Below are 22,487 nucleotides of genomic sequence, written 5' to 3' on the forward strand. Positions count from 1 at the left end.
GAACAAAGTCTGGGAGAGAAGAACATATTGGTGAGGTTGGACATCTGGAATGTTGAATTTATGAACAACAAGGACACTTTGCAGAACCCTGAAGATAGAGAAGAGGCGAACAAAGACTCCATCTATGTGTTAAAAGTTCCTACTTTTAACTAAAGACTAAAAAGATGGACTAATCAACATAAGAAGTGAGAAATCAGTAATCAGGTAGAGGATAGAATAGTATTAAATGAAAGAGAATTATGGAAATTAGACCAAATAAAGTTTTGTTTGTTTGTTTGAGGTTTTCTTTCTTTGTTTTTTTTTTTTTTTTCTTTCTTCTAAAAATGTAAAAACATGTGAAAAGGTTTTGTATTTCTGTGTGTGGAGGCTGGAACTCTGTTGGCCACACACACCCTGGCCAAGGATAAAGTAATGCCACTGACACTAAAAAGACAGTGTTGGCGGGGTTTATGCTGATGATTTCAGAGACAGGCAGAGGTCTGATGGAGATTTGGGGGCCTGTGTCCCCCTGAGGGCTTGTGCCCTGCTCACAAGGGGGTTTGGGCACTGCCAGGAGCTGGCTGAGAGTCCTGCCCAGTCCTGGGATAAACTGGGCAGGCTGGTGGAATCCCGCTCCCCTCCTTTGGGGTTTACACAGCGACCGAAGAGCCCAGCCCTGCCCCATTCTCCCTCAATGGCTCTGAACGCTCCGGAGGGCTGCATTCCCACTTGTGCCCCTTTCCTACAAAACTTCAGGAGAGCATCGGAACGACAGTGAGATGTTTTCACAGCTCTGGTGTCAGCTCTTGGGCCTCTCCAGAGCAGGATAAAGCATGGAATATGGACAAATCCAAGAAATCCACATTCCTTCTGCTTCCCAGGCATGGTCAGGAGCTGGTATGTCCATAACCTCCCTGCCTGACCCTATTTCTCTCAGCGTTTCTTAAATACACAAAGAGCACTTCATCAGCAAGGAACACATTTGATTGAGAAAACTTCTGATCATCCCAGGCAGGAAAGGCCATTCCTTGACAGAAAGGCTACTCCTAATCCATCTGTTTTTAAGGCAATGGATACAAACTAATGTGGATGGCAGTCAATAAACCAGATCCTAGTGCTCCTGGCTGCACCCACCTCTTTTTACTTGGATTATCCTATTCATCATTGTTATTTGAGAACTGTATCACAGTATTATTTTTAAAAAGTGAAGCTTGTCTTGGCTTAGAAAACTCTGGCATGTGGAAAAGAGATGAAAAGTTCTTGGGATTGAAGGCAGTTGTTCCCGAGTCTGGCTGGCGGGCGGGCGGATCCAGCACGCTCCCTCCTCTGGTGGGTTGGAGATATTTGTGTGAGATCGCCCCAGGGTGCTCCAGCAAAAATCCTGAGGATGAGCTTGATGTCCTTCCTGGAGAGAGGAAGGTGCTGCTCTGTGATGATGCTACTGATCCCAGTTGTTCCCAGTGGGGTCACAGAAAGGAGCTCCTCGTTGGTGGGCTGGGTGAGGACTGCTGAGGGATCCCAAAGGCTGTGCCAGGGGTGTGCTTCCAAGGCCCCTAGATTAATTGTTTGTGAAGGGTGTCCCTGTTCAGGGCAGGGTGATGGAGCAGGGTGGGCCTTCGACTGCTCCCACTGAAGTTCATGGGTGCCCTCTGTCCCAAATGCCATTTATGATGCTGAAGACATCCTTGAGGGGAGCCCGGGTGACACATCTCATCCCTCCAGGGCTCAGAACTGAGCCTTGCAGGGTGAGGAGCGGGCGGGGGCAGCGGGGGGAGCGGGCCTTGCCTGGCCTCGTCGCTGCTCCCCAGATGGTGGTGGGGGGACGGAGCACCCAGGGCTTGGGACACCTCACAGCCCAGGTCTGCTCCCGCCTCCCTCCCTCCGGGGGTGGACAAGACCCCTGGGGCGTCCTGCCCCTATGGGGATTTATGAACCCCAGAGGTTCCTGCCCCCAGGAGAGTTCTATGCCCATTCCAGGGGGAGTCCTGTACCTGCCCCAGGGAGGAACCTTCCCCACAAGCGAGTTTCCTACTCCCACAGGGCATTTCTGCCCCACCTCAGAGCCTTCTGTCCTGGCGGGGGAATTCCTGCCCCCCCAGGGGGTTTCTGCCCTCAAGGACAGCTCCCCTGGGGGGATTTCTGTCGCTCCTGAAAGTCTTTTAACGCCCCAAGGTGGGAGGGGTTCCCCCCCTTTCCAGGGGGATCCCGTCCCCGGGGAGGTTCCTGTCCCCGGGGGGACCCCCGGTCCCGCCCTGACCCCCGGCCCCCCGACCCCCTCCCTGGGGGCGTGGCCGCTCGGGGGCGTGGCCAGGCGGGGACGGTGACGCAGTGGGCGGGGCAGGGCGGGGCGGCGGCGGCGGCAGCGGCGGCTTCCAGCGACTTCGGCGGGCGGTGAGTGCGGGCGGGGCCGCGCTGCCCACGGGGGATGCTCAGCCCCGCGCGGGGCCGCCCGGGGGGAGCTCGGCCCCCGTGACCCCCGTGGGGCCGCCCGGGGGGTGCTCATCCCCCGCGGTGGGGCCGGACCCGGAGGACTCTGCTCGTATTGCCTCCCCCGGGGATGCTCTGCTGCCCCCTGAAAGGATGCTCGGCCCCCTCCCCCCCACCTCCCGTGGGTACGTTCAGGCCCCTCGGTGGGGCTGGACTCGGCGGGCTCTGCCCTTTTTGCCACCCCCCGGGGATGCTCTGCCCTCCTGTCCCCACCCCCCGTCTGGGGATGCTCCCCATTGCCCCCCGGGCGGGGCCGCAGTAGGGATGCTCAGCCCTGCCGTGCCCCGGGGGATGCTCTGCCCCTCCTGAATGGGCTGACTCGCTCCGGGGGTGCTTCCTCTGCCACCCTGTTACCCCTTGGAGGGGGTGTCTGAGCCAGGGTGTGCTGAGCTCCCTCATTTCCCTTCGGTTGAGTCTGAGCTGGGGGATGTCATTCTCACCCCGAGCTGGGTTGGAGGGGGGACTTGCTGTGCCCCGGCTTTACCCTCAGACCGAGCATTTGCGCTAGGGTTGCTCCCCTCAGTGCACTGGCCCCGGACCGAGAGCCGGGGAGATGTGCTGCCCTATCCCCACTGGGTGTGCAGGCAGGGGAGTGAAGGGTGGGCACATCCCCCGAGGCCGCATGGGATGGGGGGCAGGGAGGGGGCAGTGATTCCTTAACCCGGGAGAGGGGGCCTTGATTTTCAGCTGCTCTCTGCCCCTGGCAGCCCCCCATATGCTCCCAAACCGTCCCTTTGCATCCCCTCCCCCAGATATTACCTTACACCGAGGGGAGGGCAGGAATGCTGGTGAGCCTGGTCCTACCATGGCCTTCTCCTGGTCGGTTTTCTGATTTCCCAGCACCGTCTCCTCCCGCCTTCCTCGGTGCTGCCTCCAGCCCTGGAGCATCCACCCAGTGCCGAGCTCTGTGTCAGCCCCACTGAGCATCTGCCTGGCTCCGAGCTCTGGGCTGGACGGGCTCGTGGGGATGCTGCCACACACATGCTCCTGGAGCTCAGCACCAGGTGGATGCCTTCCAAGCTGGGCCAGCTTGGAACTGGGAAGATGCTCATGGATCTGGTTCAGCCTAAACATGGGGCCGGACCAGCAGAGCATCTGGCCAGCCTGGATGCTCCAGCTGTGCCCACGCTGGTTCCCAGCCTCTGTTAGCTCTGTTCACAGGGCTGCTGCAAGCTGCCTCCAGACAGCACTGTTTGCTCCTGAATAACCAGCCTTGAAGGGCTTGTTTATCCCCTCAATTGCATCATTAGAGCAGCAATTGGCTTAGGGAGCTGGGTTTTGTTAAAGCTGTGCAAACCCTTCTGGGGAGGCCCTAGTTTTGGCCAAGTCAGGATTGGCCAAGTGTTCATTTTAGCTCATTTGCCACCATCTGCTGGATGCTGGAATGAGGTTCTCCTGGTGGGTTTAATACCACCAAGCCACTGTGTGAGCCAGAGCTGGTCCAGAGGCAAGCATGAGCTAGAGTTTGGGAGCTGGATGAATGTGCCTGTGTGGTTTGGGAGTTTCTTGGTTGTGGTGCTGCCCACACAGCAGAAGGTGGAAAGTTGGGTGTCTTTGTGTCTCTGATGGTCTGACAGTCTCAGATACCTGTGCTCTTGGGGACATCACGGTGTGCTGCTCCCTGCATGTGCTGGTTGTGGAACAGGGCTGATCTCTAGGGACTTCCCTGGAGAATTGTCAGGGAGCCATCAGCACAGGTCCCTGCCATCTCCCTGGCACCCTGTGGTGCTCAGGTGCACAGGTGCCTTCCCAGCTTCCGGGCTTGCTCCTCCTGCAGCTCTTTCCCAGGAGTCAGACCAGAGGCTGTCTGGGACCAGTGTCACCCGCAGGAGGGCGGGGGTGCCTCTGAACTGGCAGGTTCCTGAGACACCAGTGGTGGGACTGATGGACAGATCCGGCTTTCTGGAGTGGCCAGCTTGGCAGATGTGTGTTTAAACATCTCATCCCTGTGCAGCTTTGTGTCTTTGTGGTGAGTGGGTCTTGATCTGTACCGGTCCAGCTGTGCTTGGCAGCAGCTCCAGTGGAGATGCAGAGGGACTGGACATGCTGGAGATTTGAGTTCCTGCCTGTCTCAGCTGTCTCAGAAGATGCCAGGGATAAAACCCCCACTGAAACCCTTCTCATCTGCATCTTTGGAGGGACATTTTTGCAAGTCTTGTCCTTTGGGGCAGCTCCCACTGGGGGCTGGGAATGAGGACAGGGATGAGGAGGAGGCTGAGTGAGTGTGAGTTGGTGGGTGAGGATGTTGAGGTCCTGAGTCAGTGCTGGGAAAGAGACTGACACTTTGCTGGAGCTGGAAGTTCACACTGGAGCTGGGAGAGGCATTCTTTGTGCCTCAGGGGGAGCTGAACTCAAATTGGGGCCCAACTGGGAGTACCTCTGGAGGGCTCCACTCTGGAGAGTCGAGAGACATCTCTCCACATGGAGAGACGTTGACATCAGAGTCCATCCTCTGCCTGGGGAGTGCCATTTCAGGGTTTCCAGCAAAGCAGAAAGATAATGTATTCTTTATCTAACCTTGAAACCTTAATTCACAATTAATTTCCTCCTAAAGAATGCTTTGGTGAGCCAGAGGTTTCCCAGATGGTTCCCAAAACTGAGCTGTGAGGTCTCTGAATATTAACTGGAGAAGGTTGTTGGATCCATTGCCTAGCTGCCCTCCCAGAGAGGTGTGACTGACAGCGCCTTCCTTACGGATGATTTCTGGGACGTTCCAAGCACCAGGTGTGGGATGACAGACCTGACCCAGGCTGAGGGCTCTGCTGTGGGTCCAAGCCTTGGCCAGGCTCCTGGGCGATGTGGTTGGGAGTTTTCAGTGCTTAAAGGCTCTGTGAGCAGACGAAAGGCTTGGAGGTGGGTGCCCGTGTGGGTGTGCTCACACAGGCTGGCATTTGGGAGGGAGGAGGGAAAAATATCACATGGAACAACTGCAGTGTTGGGGGACAGGTCTGTGCTTGGGCCCATCTGGAGCAGAAGTTTTGGAAAATTATTCCAGGCTCTTTGCTAAAAAAGGTTGTGCTGATATAATTGGATTTTATTTCTGTTTGTTGTGTGGTCAAGAAGGTTGAAACCCTTGTGGAGACGGTAAAAGCCTTGAGTTCATTTGTAGGGTGAGGATGTCCTGAGGAATCAGGCTGAGAAAGCTGGGGCAGTTCAGCCTGGAGAGGAGGAGGTTGTGTGGAGACCCCACAGCCCCTTCCAGGGTGTGAAGGGGCCACAAGGAAGCTGGACAGGGACTCTGCATAAGGAAATGGAGTGACAGGACAAGAGGGTTCACACTGAAAGAGAGATTTAGATTAGATAATTGGGAAGGAATATCTGTGAGGGTGGCGAGGCCCTGGCACACCACCTGGTTCCCTGGAGAAGCTGTGGCTGCCCCTGAATCCCTGGAACTGTCCGTGTCCAGACTGGACAGGGCTTGGTTAGTAGGGGTCAGTAGGAGGTGTCCCTGCCCATGGCAGGGGGTTGGAATGAGCTGAGCTTTAAGGTCCCTTCCAGCCCAAGCCATGCTGTGATTCTGTGGTTTTATGAATGAAGTCACCACTCATCTCTCTCATTTTTGTGCAAAACTTGCTGCCCCTCAGCCCTGGGCAGCACTGGCAGCGCAGTGATTCCCATCCCACAGGAGGATCTGGAAGCTGGATGTCAAAGCTTCTCCAAAAGCCACTGGCCAGGAGGGGACTGACCCTGTGTCCTCCACGTTGCTCTTCCGTAGCTGAATCTTCACGCTGATGTTTTAAGCAGCTCGTGGCTCGCTGTCTCCAGCTCTGTAATCCTGCAGGACTGACAAGGCTGGAATTGATCTGAAATGCAGATTATTTTTTTTCTGCTCCTGGTTTTCAGTTCCTGCCATGCTTCTCTTAGCAAGCGCGAGGAGGTGCCGGCTGGGTGGCTGCCTTTAATTGCATCCAAACATTAAAAAAAGAAGAAAACAAGTGGCAGATGAGCGCTCGTTTCCCCATCCTCCTGGCCGCGTCGAGCGGTTTCCAGGAGAGGGCAGTTCCCGGGGATTTTGCTGCATGGTGCCTCCTCCCTGCAGCTCCCGCCCGGTCCAGCCCCTCGTGCCGGTGGTCCCGGAGGCAGAGCCGTGCCCGGGAAGGCGGGGGCCCGGGCCGGCTCCTCCGGGCCGGTGAGGCGCTGTCAGCGGGGCCGAGCGCTCTGCATAGCGGGCGCGGGGCCGTGCGCCCGGGAGGGAAGGAAGGAGGCTCCTCCTGCCTGGACTCCACGTCCCGCCTTCCAGAGAGGGCAGCATCCCTCGCCAGGACGGGATGACACGGCAGGGAATGGGTCCCCTCCCGGTTGCTGCCCATGCGGCAGGTGCATGCGTTTAAACTTCTCATTTCCACCCTTTCCTGCTGGAAATTCCTGGTGGAATTTTCTCCGCAGTTCCAGATTCCCTCCTGGCCACAGCATGATGTGAGGTGCTGGGACAGGGCAAACACTGCAGCTGTAGGGTGCCCGGGGGGTCCATAGCCCAGAGGAAGGAGCTGGGCGGAACATGGGATGCCTGGGAGAAGAGGACGTCTAGCCCCAGCCCAACTCTCACCTTTTCAGAGACTCATTAGTGCAGAGCATCCTCACATGGATTTTCTCCTGCCAAAGCCTGGCCTTTCTGGTTCCAGAGGTGGGAAGGTGTTTATAGCCTCGATGTGGCATTAACACAGGTGTCATAAAGCTGATCTCAGGCTCTTGATCATGAGTTAAATGGGCTTGGTGGTGATGCCTAGAACTGCTCCCCATGCAGACATTTGCAGTGCCAGGGGCTGCGGGCACAGAGGGGAAAGATGGGCTTGTACAAAATCCATAATCCACTTAATCTGCCCTGTAATTCAGTGTCTGGCAGCTGTAACTAAGTAGATCTGGGCTTCTTTCAAGTATCTCCCCCAAACCATTTTCCAGGAAGGAGTAAAAAATGCCCAGAGGTTATTTTTGGCTGTGGCTGATTTATTCACACGCTGATCAGCCGGGAGAGGAGTTATTCTGGTCCCACACTGCCCCACATAACACCAAGTGCCATGTGCGGGTGTGGTTTCCCTGGGAGACATTGGGGGATGACACTCCTGTTTGCAGATGGAGCTCTCAGGAACCACCTTGGACACTCCGTGTCCTGTGAGCCCACTCGCGGTCCTCAGATGAGGCCAGAGCCAGGGGACATGGGCTCTATGCCTTCTCATCCTCTGTCCCTGGGGACAGACCTGAGCCCTGTGTCCTGGGGTGGTGGAAGGCTCTGTGCCTTACAATTCCTGCTCCATCCCAAGGAGTACCCAGCTCATTTGGGGTCTCCCTGGGTGACACCTGGACTTGGGGACCGCAGGGAGCTGTTTCAGGGCTCTTTTGGGCATGGTGTTGTTTTGAGGCTTAGGAAGGGCTACTGTGTCTGGGATGGTTTCTCTGCAGGATGCTCTGGTGCTCCTGGATTTTTCCCTCCTGTGTTTGCTTTCCCTGGCATGCTGTGAAGCTGAGCTCCTACTCTTGGGAAGGGGTGGTGGGAGTGAAGTGTGAGGGTGGCACAGCCAAATCCTGCTTTTCTCCTGTATCTGCAGAAGGGAATGTTTTCCTGGGGCATTCTGATGTGGCCACAGCTGGTTTCTGGCCATGGATTGGGATCTGCCAGGGTGGGAATCACTGGGACATAGTGCTGCTGGAGCATTTGCCATCCCAGTGTGCTGGTGATGTGTCTCCCACAAGGCTGAGGATGGAATCACTCTCGGCTGTGTCCCTGTGCAGAGATGCAGGCAGCAGCAGAGGGCCTGTCCCTCCAGGTTGCTGTGGGACTGGAGCATCACTGAAGGCAATGTCCAGCCTGGATGCACCACTGGATGGGCAAAGGGGGCCCAGTCCCCACATCTCCTGCAGCCAGGGCTGTATCTGCCAGCAGTTTGGGCTGAGGTAGGCTAGGGAGGGTTGAGGAGGCCATGTTGCGTAGAGGAGCAGAAAACCAAAGCCTCTGAAGGATCCATTGGGGTGTTGACCAACCCGTATTTTAAAGCTTTGCTGCTTGGACAGCCTGGCTGTGCTAGAGAGTGGATGTGTGGAAATTCTGGAAATTCCCATGTGCCTGTCAGAGCTGCTGTCCATGTTCCTCCCCAGCACTGCAGCTGGGGAGATGTGCCTTTACTGGGACATGGGATGGAGTCTTGGGTCACTGCCAACGTCCCTTGGAGAGCGTCCTCCCAGAACCCTTCCAGGGGCTTGGGCTCTCCATGCACCATGTGCTCAATAATATGGCTTTACTCATTTTAACCCATCAGGTTTTAATTAGAGCCAGAAGGCTCATCTCTCCTGACCTGAGCTGTCTTTACTTTCCCAGATCCAGAAGGGGTTTGCTTTGCTGCTGTTAGCTATCTGACATCCAGATGTGCCACCCAGAGAGCAGCTTGTGTTTGATGGAGAGAGAATCTTCTCCCCAGCATCAAAACCTGGATGATAATCACTTGATTACAGCCAACACTTTGGGCTGCCATATTAAAAAAAGAGCATTTTTTCCTGCTTTTGATCATCTGCTTCTAGTTAGTTTAGTTAGCAGACTTTCACAGTGGCCATTTTTGGAGTTGGCAGCCAGATCATCCCTGCAAGCAGAAATGGCTTTTGTTACGCGTGTCCTTCGTGTTTACACGTTTATAGAGAAATTTTGTCTCCTAAACTTAGGCTGCCATGAGCCCCAGCACTGCTGATCAGTGCCTGGCTCTCTGGGAGCACCGGTGTCGCTTTCAAATCACACGTTGTCAATAAATCTCATTCCAAATGCCCTGCAGCAAATGGCATCAGCCTGCATGGGGAGAGCTCTCCCACACGTCCTCCCGCTGCCTAAAAATACCAGCGCTTGAATTCTCCAATGACTTGGCTATTGCACAGCCTCCATTCCTGCCTGAGATACTGCTCATGGCTCGGTGCAGGACATCTGCTGCGCTCCCAAGGGTCACACTCTGCCCTCCAGATCTGGCCTTTAGGTAATGCAGCAGCTGCATTAATGTGGGGGTAAATGAACATTTGTTATCTTTACTCTCCATGCTGTGAGGTGTGTTTGTGATCGAGGATGTGGGGTCCAGGAGGGAAATGATGGCACCTTCTCTGGTGGCCACTGAGAACCCATCTTATTGAGGAAAGGATGAGTTTTGGGAACTTCATGTAGCATTAAGCAAATTACCCTCAAAACCCTCTGTTAACTCTGTGTGTGTGTCCTGGGAATGTGTTCCATCCTCTTTGTAAATAAACAATTTACCTTTTCACATCTGGCTTTGAGATGTGGGATACAGAAAATGTGGCAAACTGTTTTGCTTTGAGAGCCAAGTCTCTGTTCAGTGGGTGAATGCAGAGGGCTTGCTGGCGTTTCCAGTTCACACAGGGCACTGGGCAGACTGGTGTGCAGGCAGCAGCCTCTCGTCTCCAGCAGCTTTCAGCCTCCTGACCCCGCTGGCTTGTGGTAGAGCAGGGAGAGCTCATCACTTGAACTATGAATGAAGACAAGGGCTGATGTCACGTGCTTTGATCTTGGTGGGAAGTGACAAAGTGGCTTTGTGGCACTGACAGGGATTTGGGAGCAGAGCTGGGTGTGATGGATGTGCAAACTGAAGTTTAGCACAGCTGGGAGGTGCTGAGCTGTAAAACAGGAGTGGTACTCTCAAGGGATGTGTTTCTTTAGGAGACCTTGGATTGAAGGTATTTGGATTTTCCTGTCTCCATCTCCATGTCATCACCCTGTTTGCTGCTGGGAAGTTCACGAGGGAGCTGGAATCCAGCAGTGTAGGAGCAGGGGCTCGAGGAACACATTGACAGGGCTGGCTGTTCCCTGGGAGCCGTACAGCCTGCTGCAATGTGGTCAGGCCATGGACACAGCATTGATAGTTCCCCCAGTCTTGCAGAGAAAATAATGTTTATTTTCGAGGCTGGAAAGGTCAGGAAACCAGTCACCAGCCCCCACCAGCTAGCAGACACTGGCTGCTTGATTTCTTCCTTTCTCTACTGCAACTCGAAGGAAATCCAACCACTGGAGATGCCAGGGAGGGGCTATCACTGCCCTGGCCTGGGGACAAATGCAGTGACCCATCAGGAAGATCCACCCTGGTCTGTCAGACCAAGGTGTGTCAGGTCCTCCATCACTCAGTGCCTGGACTTTCTCCTTCCAAGGACTCTTGATTCTTCGTGGGCTGCCCTGAGGTGCCTCAAATTGCCAAAACCCTGGTGTGGGGAAGAAAGCAGAAGAATCTTCCCATGCTGCTGCCTGCACCTGGAGCTTTCTCTCTTTTCTCTTGGTGCAGGTGGAGAGGAGAGTGACATTGGTCAGCTCCTGTGTGGTCACTCTTGAGCTGGACATTTGTCTGAATGTGTTCTCCCAAAAGTGTGAGAATTTGCAGGATTTATCCCCAAATCATAGAATCAATGACTCATAGAATCATTAAGGTTGGAAAAGACTTCCAAGATCATCAAGTACCACTTTTGACTTAATACCACCATGGCCATTAAACCATGATCAGATGCTGCTTGTGAGCACCCAGTTTAACCAGTCCCTGAGGCAGCTGGGACCTCAGGGTTTCCTTTTGCCCCTGTCTGTTCCCCCTGGCATGAATTGAGGCTTATCACTCTGAGGCAGCTGCTGAGTGCACTTGGTGGTACCCAAAACTTCTGTAAATATGAGAAGACTTCCAGGCCCAGGACAGGTGCTGATGACACCAGTAACCAGAGCAGGCTGGCAGGGGAGAGCTGGTCCAGACTGGTGGTGGGAGGAGAATGCTGAAGGTGATGGTGGCAGCTGGGATGGCTTTACTGCCTCTGTATTTTCCTCTGAAGGTGACGATCTGGGTTTGGAAAAGTCCAACCTCTGAGCAGGCACAGCTCCCAACTCCCTGCTGCCCTCGACCTTACTCCAGCAGGAAATGTGTGAGGTTTGGCTCTCACTTCTTGTGTCCCAAAAAGTGAATCTTGTCAGATTCGGAGGACTCTGGCCACACCGTGAGTGTGAGTGAACGTGGGGCAGAGCAAGGCTGGGCTGGGGAAGCCGGGGCCGTGCCCGGGGTTCTGCCGGGGGGAGGATGGAGCCGCGTGTCCACAAACGCAGCTCCTGGGAGGCGCCGGAGGGAGACGCTAGGACAGGAGGATGCCGCCGGGAATGCCAGCGGCTCCTGCTCCAGAATTCCCGGCACGGCAGCTGCGGCAGTGCCGGAGGGATCAGCGGGGCGGGAGCAGGGACGGGCTTTGTGTCCGCGCCGGGAGGGCGGGGGCGGCGCGGCTCCGGCCCGAGCTCCCGGCGGGGCTGGAGCTGCCGTGGCTGGGAGCGGGAGCGGGAGCGGGAGCGGGAGCGGGCGGTCCCGCAGTGCTGCGTGACGGTGACAGTGACGGTGACACCGACACAGCCCCGACACTCCCCTCCCTGCCGGCAGCGCCGGGGCCGTGCGAGGCCGCGGCCGCCCCGGCTCAGCGGGCGGATGGTCCCCGGGGGCTCGGAGCCCTGGGTGTCCGCTCCTGGGCGATGCCAGCTGCTTTTCCACTCGGGATGCTGGCGGCTGCATTCCCGGCCGTGCTGCTGGCACCGCAGGTGCCCCGAGGAAGCAGCAGTGTCCCAGTTCCCGAGCAGAGAAGAGGTGACAGGAGGGTGGGATCAGCGCCTCTGGATGGATATTTCAAAATCCGGGGGGGTTTAGCTGTGTCTCTTTGGGACTCGCTCGTCGGGGGTGGGGGATATCCCGGGGCTGCTGTCACCTGCAGTGCTGTCACTCTCCTGACTGGCACGGTCTCTCAGGACCCCAAATTCCTCACAGGTCACCCCAGGCACAGCTCTGGAGGTCAGCCTACCTAGTCACCAGTGTGGCTTTCAAGAGCCATTCTTGGGTGGTTGCTCCCTCACTTGTTCTCTGTCTGTTCAGCTTCCCTCATCATATCCCTGGTCTCATCACTCATTATTTCTCTCCAGGTGAAGACTTTTTAATAACAGCTGACATTTCAGCCATTTGTGAGTAATTTCCTTTCTTCTACTCCAATTTTCTTCATCTTCTTCATAACTAGGAAGCCTTTCTTTGTCCTTGGCCAGAGGGGAGGTGTCTGTTATTGCCTCTGTTATCATATTCCAGGAGGTTTGATCAGGTTAATGAAAATCCTTCTGGTTTTTTGTGTGTCACTTCCACTTCCATCTTCTTTAGCCTGGTTTCTTAAGGAAATTAAACCAAAAGCCTTGTTCCATCGTGGTCTTTGCACTCCCCCTGCTTTCTCTTGAGTGTGTTGGTCTCTGATGGGGTGGAGAGCTTGGAATGCTCAAATGTTTGTGATGGTTGTTGGAGAGGACAGAGCCAGGGAACACCCCAGAGGGACATGGGGCACGAGGCCAGCGGTGCAGGACTGGGGCTCATTGCCCAGAGAACAGGGCTGTGAATCCAGCCAGGGATATGAGGGACAGCAGGGCTGCATCCCCCAGCCCATGAGCTGGGGATAACAGGCCACAGCACCGGGCTATTCGTGCTGCACAGCAGCTTTTCCTGAGCTCAGGAAGGGATTCAGAGGAGGATCCAGCCTCACAAATGCAGGGTTAGCCTGGGATTTGGGAGGCCTAGGCTGTGTTTGCAGGTGCAGACTCGCACATGGCTGTGCTCGAGGGCTTTTCCTGCAGCAGCAGGAGCTGCAGCTGCTTTAAGCTGGTCTTCTGGAGTGTAAACTGCAGTGACAGGGGAGCCAGAAGAGATTTTCTGCTCCTGCCTATGCTACAGCAGGGAGAGGCAGCTTTCCCAGTGCTATAGCAGGGAGAGAGCTTTCCCAGTGGCTGCTGCAAAATCTGGTTCCTTTGGTAGAGGTGTGGGTATTGTAGTGATGTGGGTGTTGTAGTGGTGTGGGTATTGTAGTGATGTGGGTATTGTAGTGATGTGGATATTGTAGTGATGTGGATATTGTAGTGATGTGGGTGTTGTAGTGATGTGGATATTGTAGTGATGTGGGTGTTGTAGTGATGTGGGTATTGTAGTGATGTGGATATTGTAGTGATGTGGGTATTGTAGTGGTGTGGATATTGTAGTGATGTGGGTATTGTAGTGGTGTGGGTGTTGTAGTGATGTGGATATTGTAGTGATGTGGGTGTTGTAGTGATGTGGGTGTTGTAGTGATGTGGGTGTTGTAGTGTTGTGGGTATTGTAGTGATGTGGGTATTGTAGTGGTGTGGGTATTGTAGTGATGTGGGTGTTGTAGTGATGTGGATATTGTAGTGATGTGATGTGGGTATTGTTGCAGTGCTGGCGAGGGAAATCTTGGGGGTCCTTGGAGAAGCATGATGTGGAGTCAGGAGCTCAGGTGTGTCGGTGGAAAAGGACCAAGGTGCTTGTTGGGGTGTCCTTGGAGCTTGTTGCCCTTTGCAGCAAGGGATGGGGCACCTCTTGAGTGTGTCCTCTCCTGTCCCAGCCCAGCCTAGGGACAGGGATCACCCCTTCCAGCTCAGAATATTCTGTGAGTCTGTGCCAGGCTGGGGAGGAGAGTTTGCTTGGAATTCGTGCAGCCTGGAGATGCTCTGCCCACACCTCACTGTGAGGGAGCAACGCGTCTGCCTGGCAGTTCAGCTAGGGACTCCTCTCCTGTGCAGGTCAGTCCTTGCTCCTTGGCACCAAATCTGCTGTGGAGCTGCACTCTGAAGGTTTCCCCCTTCCTTCACTTTGCATTTATCTCTGGTGTTTATTTTGGCAGCCTGTTCTGCTGATTTCTCTTCAACCAGCATCCCTCAGGCCTGGGGCCTGGCTTAGTCCCAGGCCCTTGCCCAGTCCCACTGCTGGAGGAGATTGGACTTGCCATTTCCACCTCCTGGTCCCTGTTCCCTGCCTGATCCCACCTCCCTTGTGGTCCCTCCCAAGGTGAGGAGCTTACTGAGTGACACCCAGCACAAGGGCACTTGTAGTCTGGCAGTGGGTCCTTACCAGATCCCCACAGGGTCCCTTCTGCTGGGGGATCCCCTAACTTGTGATCTCATTAGAGGTGGCTCCACGTCCCAGTTCATCCCACGTCCTTTTCACCTTCCTTGTGCTCTGCTGAGCACAAAGGCTTGGTGGGAAGACAGGGCCGTGGTCACATATGATGCAGCTCTTTGGGCATGGTTTGGAGCGAGGTTTCCTGTCCAGCTGTGAGAGAGACCTGGATAAATGGAGGAGAAGGGCTTGGCAGGGACCCCTGCTTGTACAGGTGCTTGCATGGTTCCTCTTTCCAGGAAGCATTTCAAACTTCCTTTGTTCTCTCCAGCCTCTCTTGTGATGGTGGTGAGCTGGGCTCTGTAATTGAGGAGATCTGAATAATCCACTGAGGAAGCTGCTAATTTGAAGACATGTCTGTAATAATTAAATCATTATCTGGAGGGAAGAGGGAGCAGATACCAAAACGGGGCTAATTAAAATCCAAACCCAGGATGACTTGGGCTCTGGGCCAGAGCAGAGCAGAGTCTTTTGGGGATGTCTTCATGTGTAATTGCTTTTCAGAGCATCAGTCCCCTCCAGAAAACCCATCTGTTTCCCCTCAGCAGACTCAGATTGGCCCAGAAACCCTCTTGCCTTGCCCTGTCCCATGTTCCCCAGACCTGACACAGCTGGAGGAGGCCACACACTTTGCAAAGGGCAGAGGAGATGGTGAGACCCAGTTTGGGAGAGTGTTTGGTTCTTGAGCTTCAGGAACTAGATTCCACCTTATCTCTGGAACATTTAGGCCCTTATCTCATTTCAGCCCTCAGAACTGGCTGATGCTCTTCAGAAATCCCTGAGAGCAAGGAGCAAGGTGGGCTTGGACCCATCCCTGCTCTATGCATGGAAGGATTTGGACATGTAAAGGTGCCAGAAGCACCACAAAGGTGCCTGGGTGTAGGGAGAGATGAATCCTCTTCAGGGTCACTCTGCATCTGGGGTGGGAGCACCCTGGAGAGGCTGTATGGCCTGTAAGGATGCAGAGCACTGCTGGATGTGAGCCCAGCCCTGGAGCTCCCTGTCAGCTCTGAGCAGGTCCAGGCAGGTGAAGGTGGCTCTGCTGAGCTGAAAGATGGTGACCAGCAACTGTGGTTGTGATGTTGGAGGGGAGAAAGGGCTTTTGGACAGCACCTCATGCTGTGCCAGGAGGGTGGGAGACCTGCAGGGTGGGTATTTATGTACATTCCCAGAGCTTCTGGGAGTGCTTTGCCTGTCAAGCCCAGAGTCCACCACGTTTTCAGAGTCCCCCATGTTCTTCAGCAGGGCCAAGCACTTTGCAAAGGGCAAGGCACAAAAATGCCACCTCCAGTTACATATCAGTTGGATGCAGGGTAAATCCCATCCTTCTGAGTGCCTGCACTGGGTGCATTCCTGCACCAGGGAGGTGTTGCTGCTGTGTCTGCCTGGCCTGAAGGTCCTCTCGTGATGGTGGCAAGGTAGAACCCAGCAGCAATCATCACTCAGGTGAGCTGGCCTGGAATCGCTGTATTTCAGCAGGGAAGCGATTGTAGCTGTCCAAACCAGGCACCTTCCAGAGCTAGTGAAGATAAATTGGTGCATTTACCCAGAGGAGATAAGGTCAGGGGGCTCTGTCTATCAGGTGTTCACATGTGAGCATCACTCAGTGAATGTCCCCATATCAGCACGACAGGTGAAGGTCACCTCAGGTGGGCTGGTGCCTGCAGACAGCTCTGAACTTGGGGAGGGAGGAGGAGGGCACAGGGGGCTGGGCAGGGAGCCACTTCTGCTTGGGTGAGCATCCCACCAGTCCTGACACAGGCTGGGTTTTCTGCCTATGCTGCCCTGGGGGGGCTGCAGCTCTGCAGCAGCTCAGCCTGGCACTGCTGAGTGCTGGGGCTCAGGGAGAGCCTGAAGCCCCCAGCCAGTGCTGCTGGGGCTGGGCTCTGCCTGCTGCCACATCTGCAGGAGCAGGCACTGGGAGGTGTGCAGGGTCCACAACTGTGTTGTAAAAGAGCCAGAAATTTAAAGGTGTCTGCAGAAATGGTCACTAAACCCTCTGGAAAGCGTTGGCTCAGCTGTTGTTCTTGGGTTGTGTGTGGAGAGAGATTCCAAGCCCCACATGTGTCCTTTTGCCTTGTGAGCTTTGATATGCTCTTGTCTTTTAATAGAGAGCACACATCATCCTCAGCTCAGGCACCAGATGTTTTCCAAGGCACTGGGATATCCCCTTTCCTTCATTCCCCCCAAAGGGAGTTTAAGGTGTCCTGGCCCCCATGTTTTTGAGTGTGCACAGGAGCAGAGGGACCAGGTAGGAAACCACCCCGCCTGCAACTCTTCCCACCAGTGGTGCACCCGTGTGATCACCCACATTTCATTCCTTTGAAAGCCTGCTGAGCTGCAGATGTGTCCCTCCTCTCCTGGTGATGTCTCATGGATTGGCCAAATCCTGCTCTAACCTCCTGAGGTGGTTCAGGGGATTGTTCCTGGTGCAAGGTTGGACAGGGACTGGGGCAACCTGGGATAGTGGAAGGTGTCCCTTGGCAAGGGGTGGAACAGGATGGGCTTAAAGGTCCCTTCCAACCCAAACCAGTCTGGGATCCTGTGAGCTCAGGGTATGCAGGAGCCCCCAAAGTACTGGGGGTGGCAGAGTGCTGTTCCCAGGGGCTTTGGGCCAAAGGGTGAAATGGGTTCAGTGTTTTTTGGGTGCCCTTTGGGGGTGGTGGATGGAAGCAGGGGTCAGGCTCAATGATGCCAAGGTTAGGGCTCTGCTTTGGGTGAGCTGGCATGGCCATGGGAGCCTGTGGGTAGCACAGTGAGGACAAGGGCAGAGCTCCTGGGGCTCCCGTGCCAGGCAAGGCAGTGCCTGGGGACACTGAGTCACTGCCTTAGCTGGACTCCATGGAGCTGAGTGGAGCTCACATTGTGAGAGGGAGCAAGTTAGAAATTGAGAGGAACTAGTGCCTGGTGCTGCATTTGGAGATGATACGTGCCCAGATGAAAGCTCTGCTGCCCTGGGGGAGCGCTGCTGCCCCTCTGCAAACCACCACACTCCCCACACTTTCTGGAGCAATTTGGTGTTGCTTCCCTCGATTTGAAGCTTTCTCTGTTTTCTCCAATTCCCAAATGAGAGGAGCAGTGGTGGGACATGGTGTTTCCTCTGGTCCCTCCCTCTGCTCCTTCCATGCTGGGTGAAGCCCTCAGGGGCTCTGCTTAGAGCTCCCTGCTGGATCCAACAATGCTCATCACATTAATCCAAACCTTGATTTATTCTCCCTGATCTTTTCCAGTACTTGGGATTTCTGGATCCCTTATATCTTCCTTGTGGCCTATATCCAGGAGGAATGAGCTCCAGATGGAGTTTTCCTTGGCAGGCTATTTTTGAGGTGCTTTTTCTGGTTCTTCTGATGCTTAATAAGGGCTGAGCTAATCCTACAATTCTCCTAAGGAGGAACAACTTGAATTTTCCTTCTAAAGCACTGCATCTCCAGGCCCTCTGCCTCGCTGCTGCCATCCCTGTGTCAGGAGTTGGGATGTGTAGGGCAGAGACTCCCCCAGAAAGTCCTTCTTGCATGAAACAAGACTTAAAATACCAGACAGGAGTAGGACGAGTCCTTCCTGCAGCGCTGTGGCTTTGGCTGTGCCAGGTGTACTGGGTGTGCCAGGTGGGCTTTGGCTGGGGCTCATTTTGGGAGCTCACTTTGCACCTGAAGGGTGTGGGTTGAAGATGTGACCCTGCTCGATGTGGATTTAGACAGAGCAGACAGGGCTCCAGTGCCTGAGCCTTGCCCCCAGCTGCCCTGTAATGTCACTGTCCTCAGATGTCCCCGCAGGGCTGCTCCTGCCATGTCCTGTGGCTGTCAGGGCTGAGGCGTCGGGAGCTGGCGCTGCCCTGGGCCCTCCCGGCACGGGCACCGCGGAAACGGCACCGGGGCCATTCCAGCCTGGACCGGGGGCTGCTCATCTCCATCTCTGCCTGCTCCTTGCTGGGATTCATCCACCCATTCCAAACCAGTGGGGGACAGTGGGGGACAGCCAAGGTGCCAAAGGAGCCCAGCTTGGCAAGGAAGGGCTGTGGTTATCCACGGTGTGAGCGTGCTTGGGAGGAAGAGCAGGTTTCAGTCAGGCAGGGATTTAACCCCACGGTCCTGCCTCATCCTACGTGGAGCTGAGCACCCACATGTCCCAGTAGGGGTGGAGATGCTTGTGGTAAATGCTGTGAGGTTTCCTTGCCAAATGTTGCAGAGCTGGATCTGCTGGATCTGTCCCAGTGCTGGATCTGCTCATCCTCAAAGCCTGAGTGTCCAGAACTGAGAATCCCACTGATGTCCCACTACCTGCCACTGCATTTGGGCCAAAGCTCTTTGAGAACCAGCTCTGCTATCAGCAAAGGGATTAAGTAATTGCCAAAGTCCCTTAGCACAGGCAAGGAGCAACAGAAGGGATGAAAACAAGGGGGAATCCTACCCACCCTCCATCACCTGAGTTACTGAAACCATCCCAGTCACCTCTGGCTGCAGTCATCCAGTGCCCAAGCCATGATGTCAGCACTCTTCTGGAACACGATGGACTAAAACCTTCCATGCTTCGGGAGGATGGAGGAAAGGGGAGCCCTGCCTGGATTGTCTGCAGGTGGCATGGGGAGCACAAGGGGAATTTGAGGCACAGTCTTGCTGCTGTTGTCTCTGTTTGTGTGCTGGGGTGGTTGGTGGTGAATTGCTGAGCTCTGGAGGCCTCCCCAGGGCTACGGTCGTGCTCCAGGACCATTGGTGTTCCCTTGCAGGTTGTGGTGCCTGCAAAACCCCAAAGTGTGATGCAGGGATATGTTCCTGAGCCTGCTGTGGTCCAACCTGAGGCCAGCAGCACTGGACACTTCCCTGCTCTGTCCATTGTGGCTCTGAACACCCTCTAACACTTTCCAAATTTCACTGAAAGTCCCATCTGCCTCTTCCCTGACTCCAAACTCCCTCCCTGGGCTCTTCCTCAACCCTACTTATAATTTAGAGATTGATGAAGGATGGTTGGCCCCGTTGGGCAGGGCTTGGAGTATCCTGGTCTTGTGAATGGCGTCCCTGCCCATGGCAGGGAACCATGGAACTGGTTGAGCTCTCAAAGTCCTTTCCAAAGCGAATCATTCCATGATTCTGTGGTGGCAGAATGCTGGAAACCTGCTCGAGTGGGGCAGGGAGTGGGATTTCACTGTGGGCATCAGGGAGCTCACTGAGCTCCTTTCCCTTTCCACCAGTCCCGGAGTTGGTGGCTGAATTTTACGCTGGGAGTTGGGCAGATGTGCAGCTGATGTGTGAGACTGGTTATCACTGCTGAGGCTCAGGGCAGGGAGAGCCTGCTGAGGGTGTGGGAGAGATTCCAGTGGGATGGGTGGTGTGGGGGAAACCCTGGATCTTGGGCAGACCAGGCATGGAAGCTCCTCAGGTGCACGTGGGGTTTGCCCCACGTGGGGTTTCTCTACCAGCAGCGGCCTCCCCTATGCCCTGGGCATGGGCTGGGTGTGGGTGCCAGGGCTGGGAGAGTGGAGAGGCGCCTCTGCAGCATTTGGCAGGGCTCGGGTGCACCCGTGGCACAGATTTCCTCAGCCCCCCTTGGAGCTGGTGACTCTTCCCTCGTCGCTGAATAAATCAGCACCACAAGCGCTCACGGGGTGTGACTAAAGCAGGGCAGGCGCTGGTTTGGCAGCGAGGGGGAGGCCCCCGGCTCCAGCCCGGCAGGCTCCCAGATGAGATAACTCCTCAGCAGAAGTGTCATGGGGGCGGGAGGGATGTACCCGTGGCAAAACCTCTAGTGAAATCATGGAAAATCACCAGCCATTCCTCTGTGTCTCAGCAAGGATTGAAGCTGTGCCTTGCTTGTGGGGAGAGTGAGGCACAAAGCCTCACTTTCCCAAAGGTAAGGGGACTTTGCAGTGATGCTCCCTCTGTGACAAGCACAGGATTTTCTCTCAATGGTTGTGGCTCACTTCCCTGTGCTTTGTTCTCTGTCAGAGGAGTCTGCATCCACCTCGGGCTGGAAACCAGCCCGACTGCTGGGATGGATCCCAGTGCTGCGTTCCCTGGCAGAGTCAGGGGCTGGTTCACCTCGATCTGCTGCTTCTGTAGGGAATGCATTTCCTTCTGCTGCTGTTTAAAGTAACCTTCCTTGAGAGAGAAATCAAAGACTCTCAACACTTCAACACGAGGAAGAACTTTCCATGGAGGAGGCCAGAGCACCAGAACAGCTGCCTGGGGAGGGTGTGGAGTCTCCTCCCTGGAGACATTCGAAACTCACCTGCATGTGTCCCTGTGGCACCTGCTTGAGGTTTGACCCTGCCTTGAGAGGGCGTTGGACTAGATGATCTTCAGAGGTCCCTTCCAACTCCAACTATTCTGGGCTTCTGGGATTCTGTCACTTCAGCCTAACAGAGCAAAGGACAGGCGCTTTGGTTGCAAAGTTATGGAACGAAAGGATGGACGAGCCATGTGACACACAGCAGAACAGCAACTGGAAAAGGAAATGATTGTAACCGGAATTGTGGCTTTTTTTTGTGTTGGTTTGGTGGCTGCTGAAACCCCTCCTTGTCCCTGTGGATGGATCTGAGTGCAGGCCACATCCTGGAAGAGGGATGTGAGCTTGGTCTCATGGATCAGGTGCCTCCGTCTCCTCCCTTCCAGGGCACATGGTGGTCTTCCAACCTCTTGTGCACCAAAGGAACTGGGATTTCTCCAGGATTTCCACAGTCCTGTCTTTCAGTGATGCTGCTGGGTGACTGGAGTGGGGTGTGATTACAGGATTTGGGGGTTTGGTTTGTGTTTTTGCTGCCTCGGGTGAACCCCTCATGCCAGCTGGGGCAGCTGTGCCAGAGAGTGAATTCCAGTTCGTGTTCCAGCGCCACAGTCTCGTGCTCCTCCAGAACACTCCCTGTGCTTCTGTACGTGCTCCTGGGATCCTCAGGTTTCAGCAGCACCCTCAGACCTGTGGTCCTCCTTGGAATACCCTGAGATCCCGCCTCTCTCTGTGTCCCACTTTGGAAACAGGGAAACTGAGTCAGGACCCCCGACACAACCGCCACAGCACGTCCCAAGGTGACAAAGTCCTGTAGATTCCTGTAGGTGTCTGTGTGACCATGTCTGGGTGCCAGCCCTGGGAGTTCAGCTCCCTCCTCCCCCCCAGGGCCCAGCACAGATTTCAGCTCCTCGTCTGACAAGGTTTTGCTGAGGAACAATTGTGTCTCTGCACAATGAGGAGCAGGTGGCTGTCTGAAAATACCCTCTGGAAGTGGTGTGTAATGCCTCCCCTCCCACTGGGAAGTATAAATACCAATGCAATGCTAGCATTTACCGCTCCCTGCCAAGAAACTCAGATCTGGACATTTTTCCTTGTGGATTCTTCTCTGGTTTAGCAACTTGAGTGAGCAAGGGTTGAGGTGGGAACTGCTTCATGGGTTTGGAGCAAGTCTTTGGGGCAGAAGTGTGTCCTTTAAGGTAAGATATTGGGAGCAGCTGCCTTTTATTGCCTGCTATGTCCCCTGTACCCACCCTTTAGGGGCACCCAGGGCTTCCCAACACCTGAGACAGCTCCAAGCCCTGGAGACGCTGCCTGAATGTCCTGTCCTGCCACTGCTGCATCTCCAACAAGGGACAAGTTGGACATTGTCCGCTGGGGCAAGGACACACTGCTGCAGGTGTGGGGACCCCAGGAGACCTCCCAGACCTGGATGAGAGAGGAGGCACTGCTGCGTCTTTTCTCAGGTCTCCACCACGTTCCCAGCCCCGATCTTGGCAAATCCATCTCACCTTTTGGAATGGGAATCCAATCCTCTGCTGCTGAAAAATGGCACCTTATTTCCAGCCAGAATGCCTCATTTCCCTTGTTATCCCTGGGTGTCCTGGCCACGGGCAGCCCCTGGCACCAGCCAGGGACCATCTGTGCAGTTCCCTGCCGGCAGCGGGGCTGTGTTAGGGAATTTGGAAGCACTGTTACCATATGGGCCCCACGGAAAACTGGATCTTCCTTGACCTTCTCAGGGGACTGGAGGTCTCAAGAGGCCACAGTGTATCCTGGGAATAAATGAGGGAACCTGGGAGAAAGGCTGGGATGAGGCTGTATCTTTTCCCAACCTCTAATTACCACATCTCTCACTGAGGGTAGGAGAAATGG

The 22,487-nt window shown here is 55.1% G+C and overlaps 1 protein-coding gene across 3 annotated transcripts in view; it reads left to right on the forward strand.

Annotated features, from left to right (window-relative positions):
* Positions 1-2,281: 2,281 nt before the first annotated feature.
* PPFIA4 (PTPRF interacting protein alpha 4) overlaps positions 2,282-22,487 on the forward strand; it is a 60,066-nt gene continuing 39,860 nt past the window's right edge. For all 3 annotated transcript variants that reach the window (XM_068173172.1, XM_068173173.1, XM_068173174.1), the window contains exon 1: positions 2,282-2,370. The gene's annotated coding sequence lies outside the window, so the exon portion shown is untranslated. The remainder of the gene's footprint in view (positions 2,371-22,487) is intronic.

This window comes from Anomalospiza imberbis, chromosome 26 (assembly GCF_031753505.1).
Source record: "Anomalospiza imberbis isolate Cuckoo-Finch-1a 21T00152 chromosome 26, ASM3175350v1, whole genome shotgun sequence".
NCBI lineage: Eukaryota > Metazoa > Chordata > Aves > Passeriformes > Viduidae > Anomalospiza > Anomalospiza imberbis.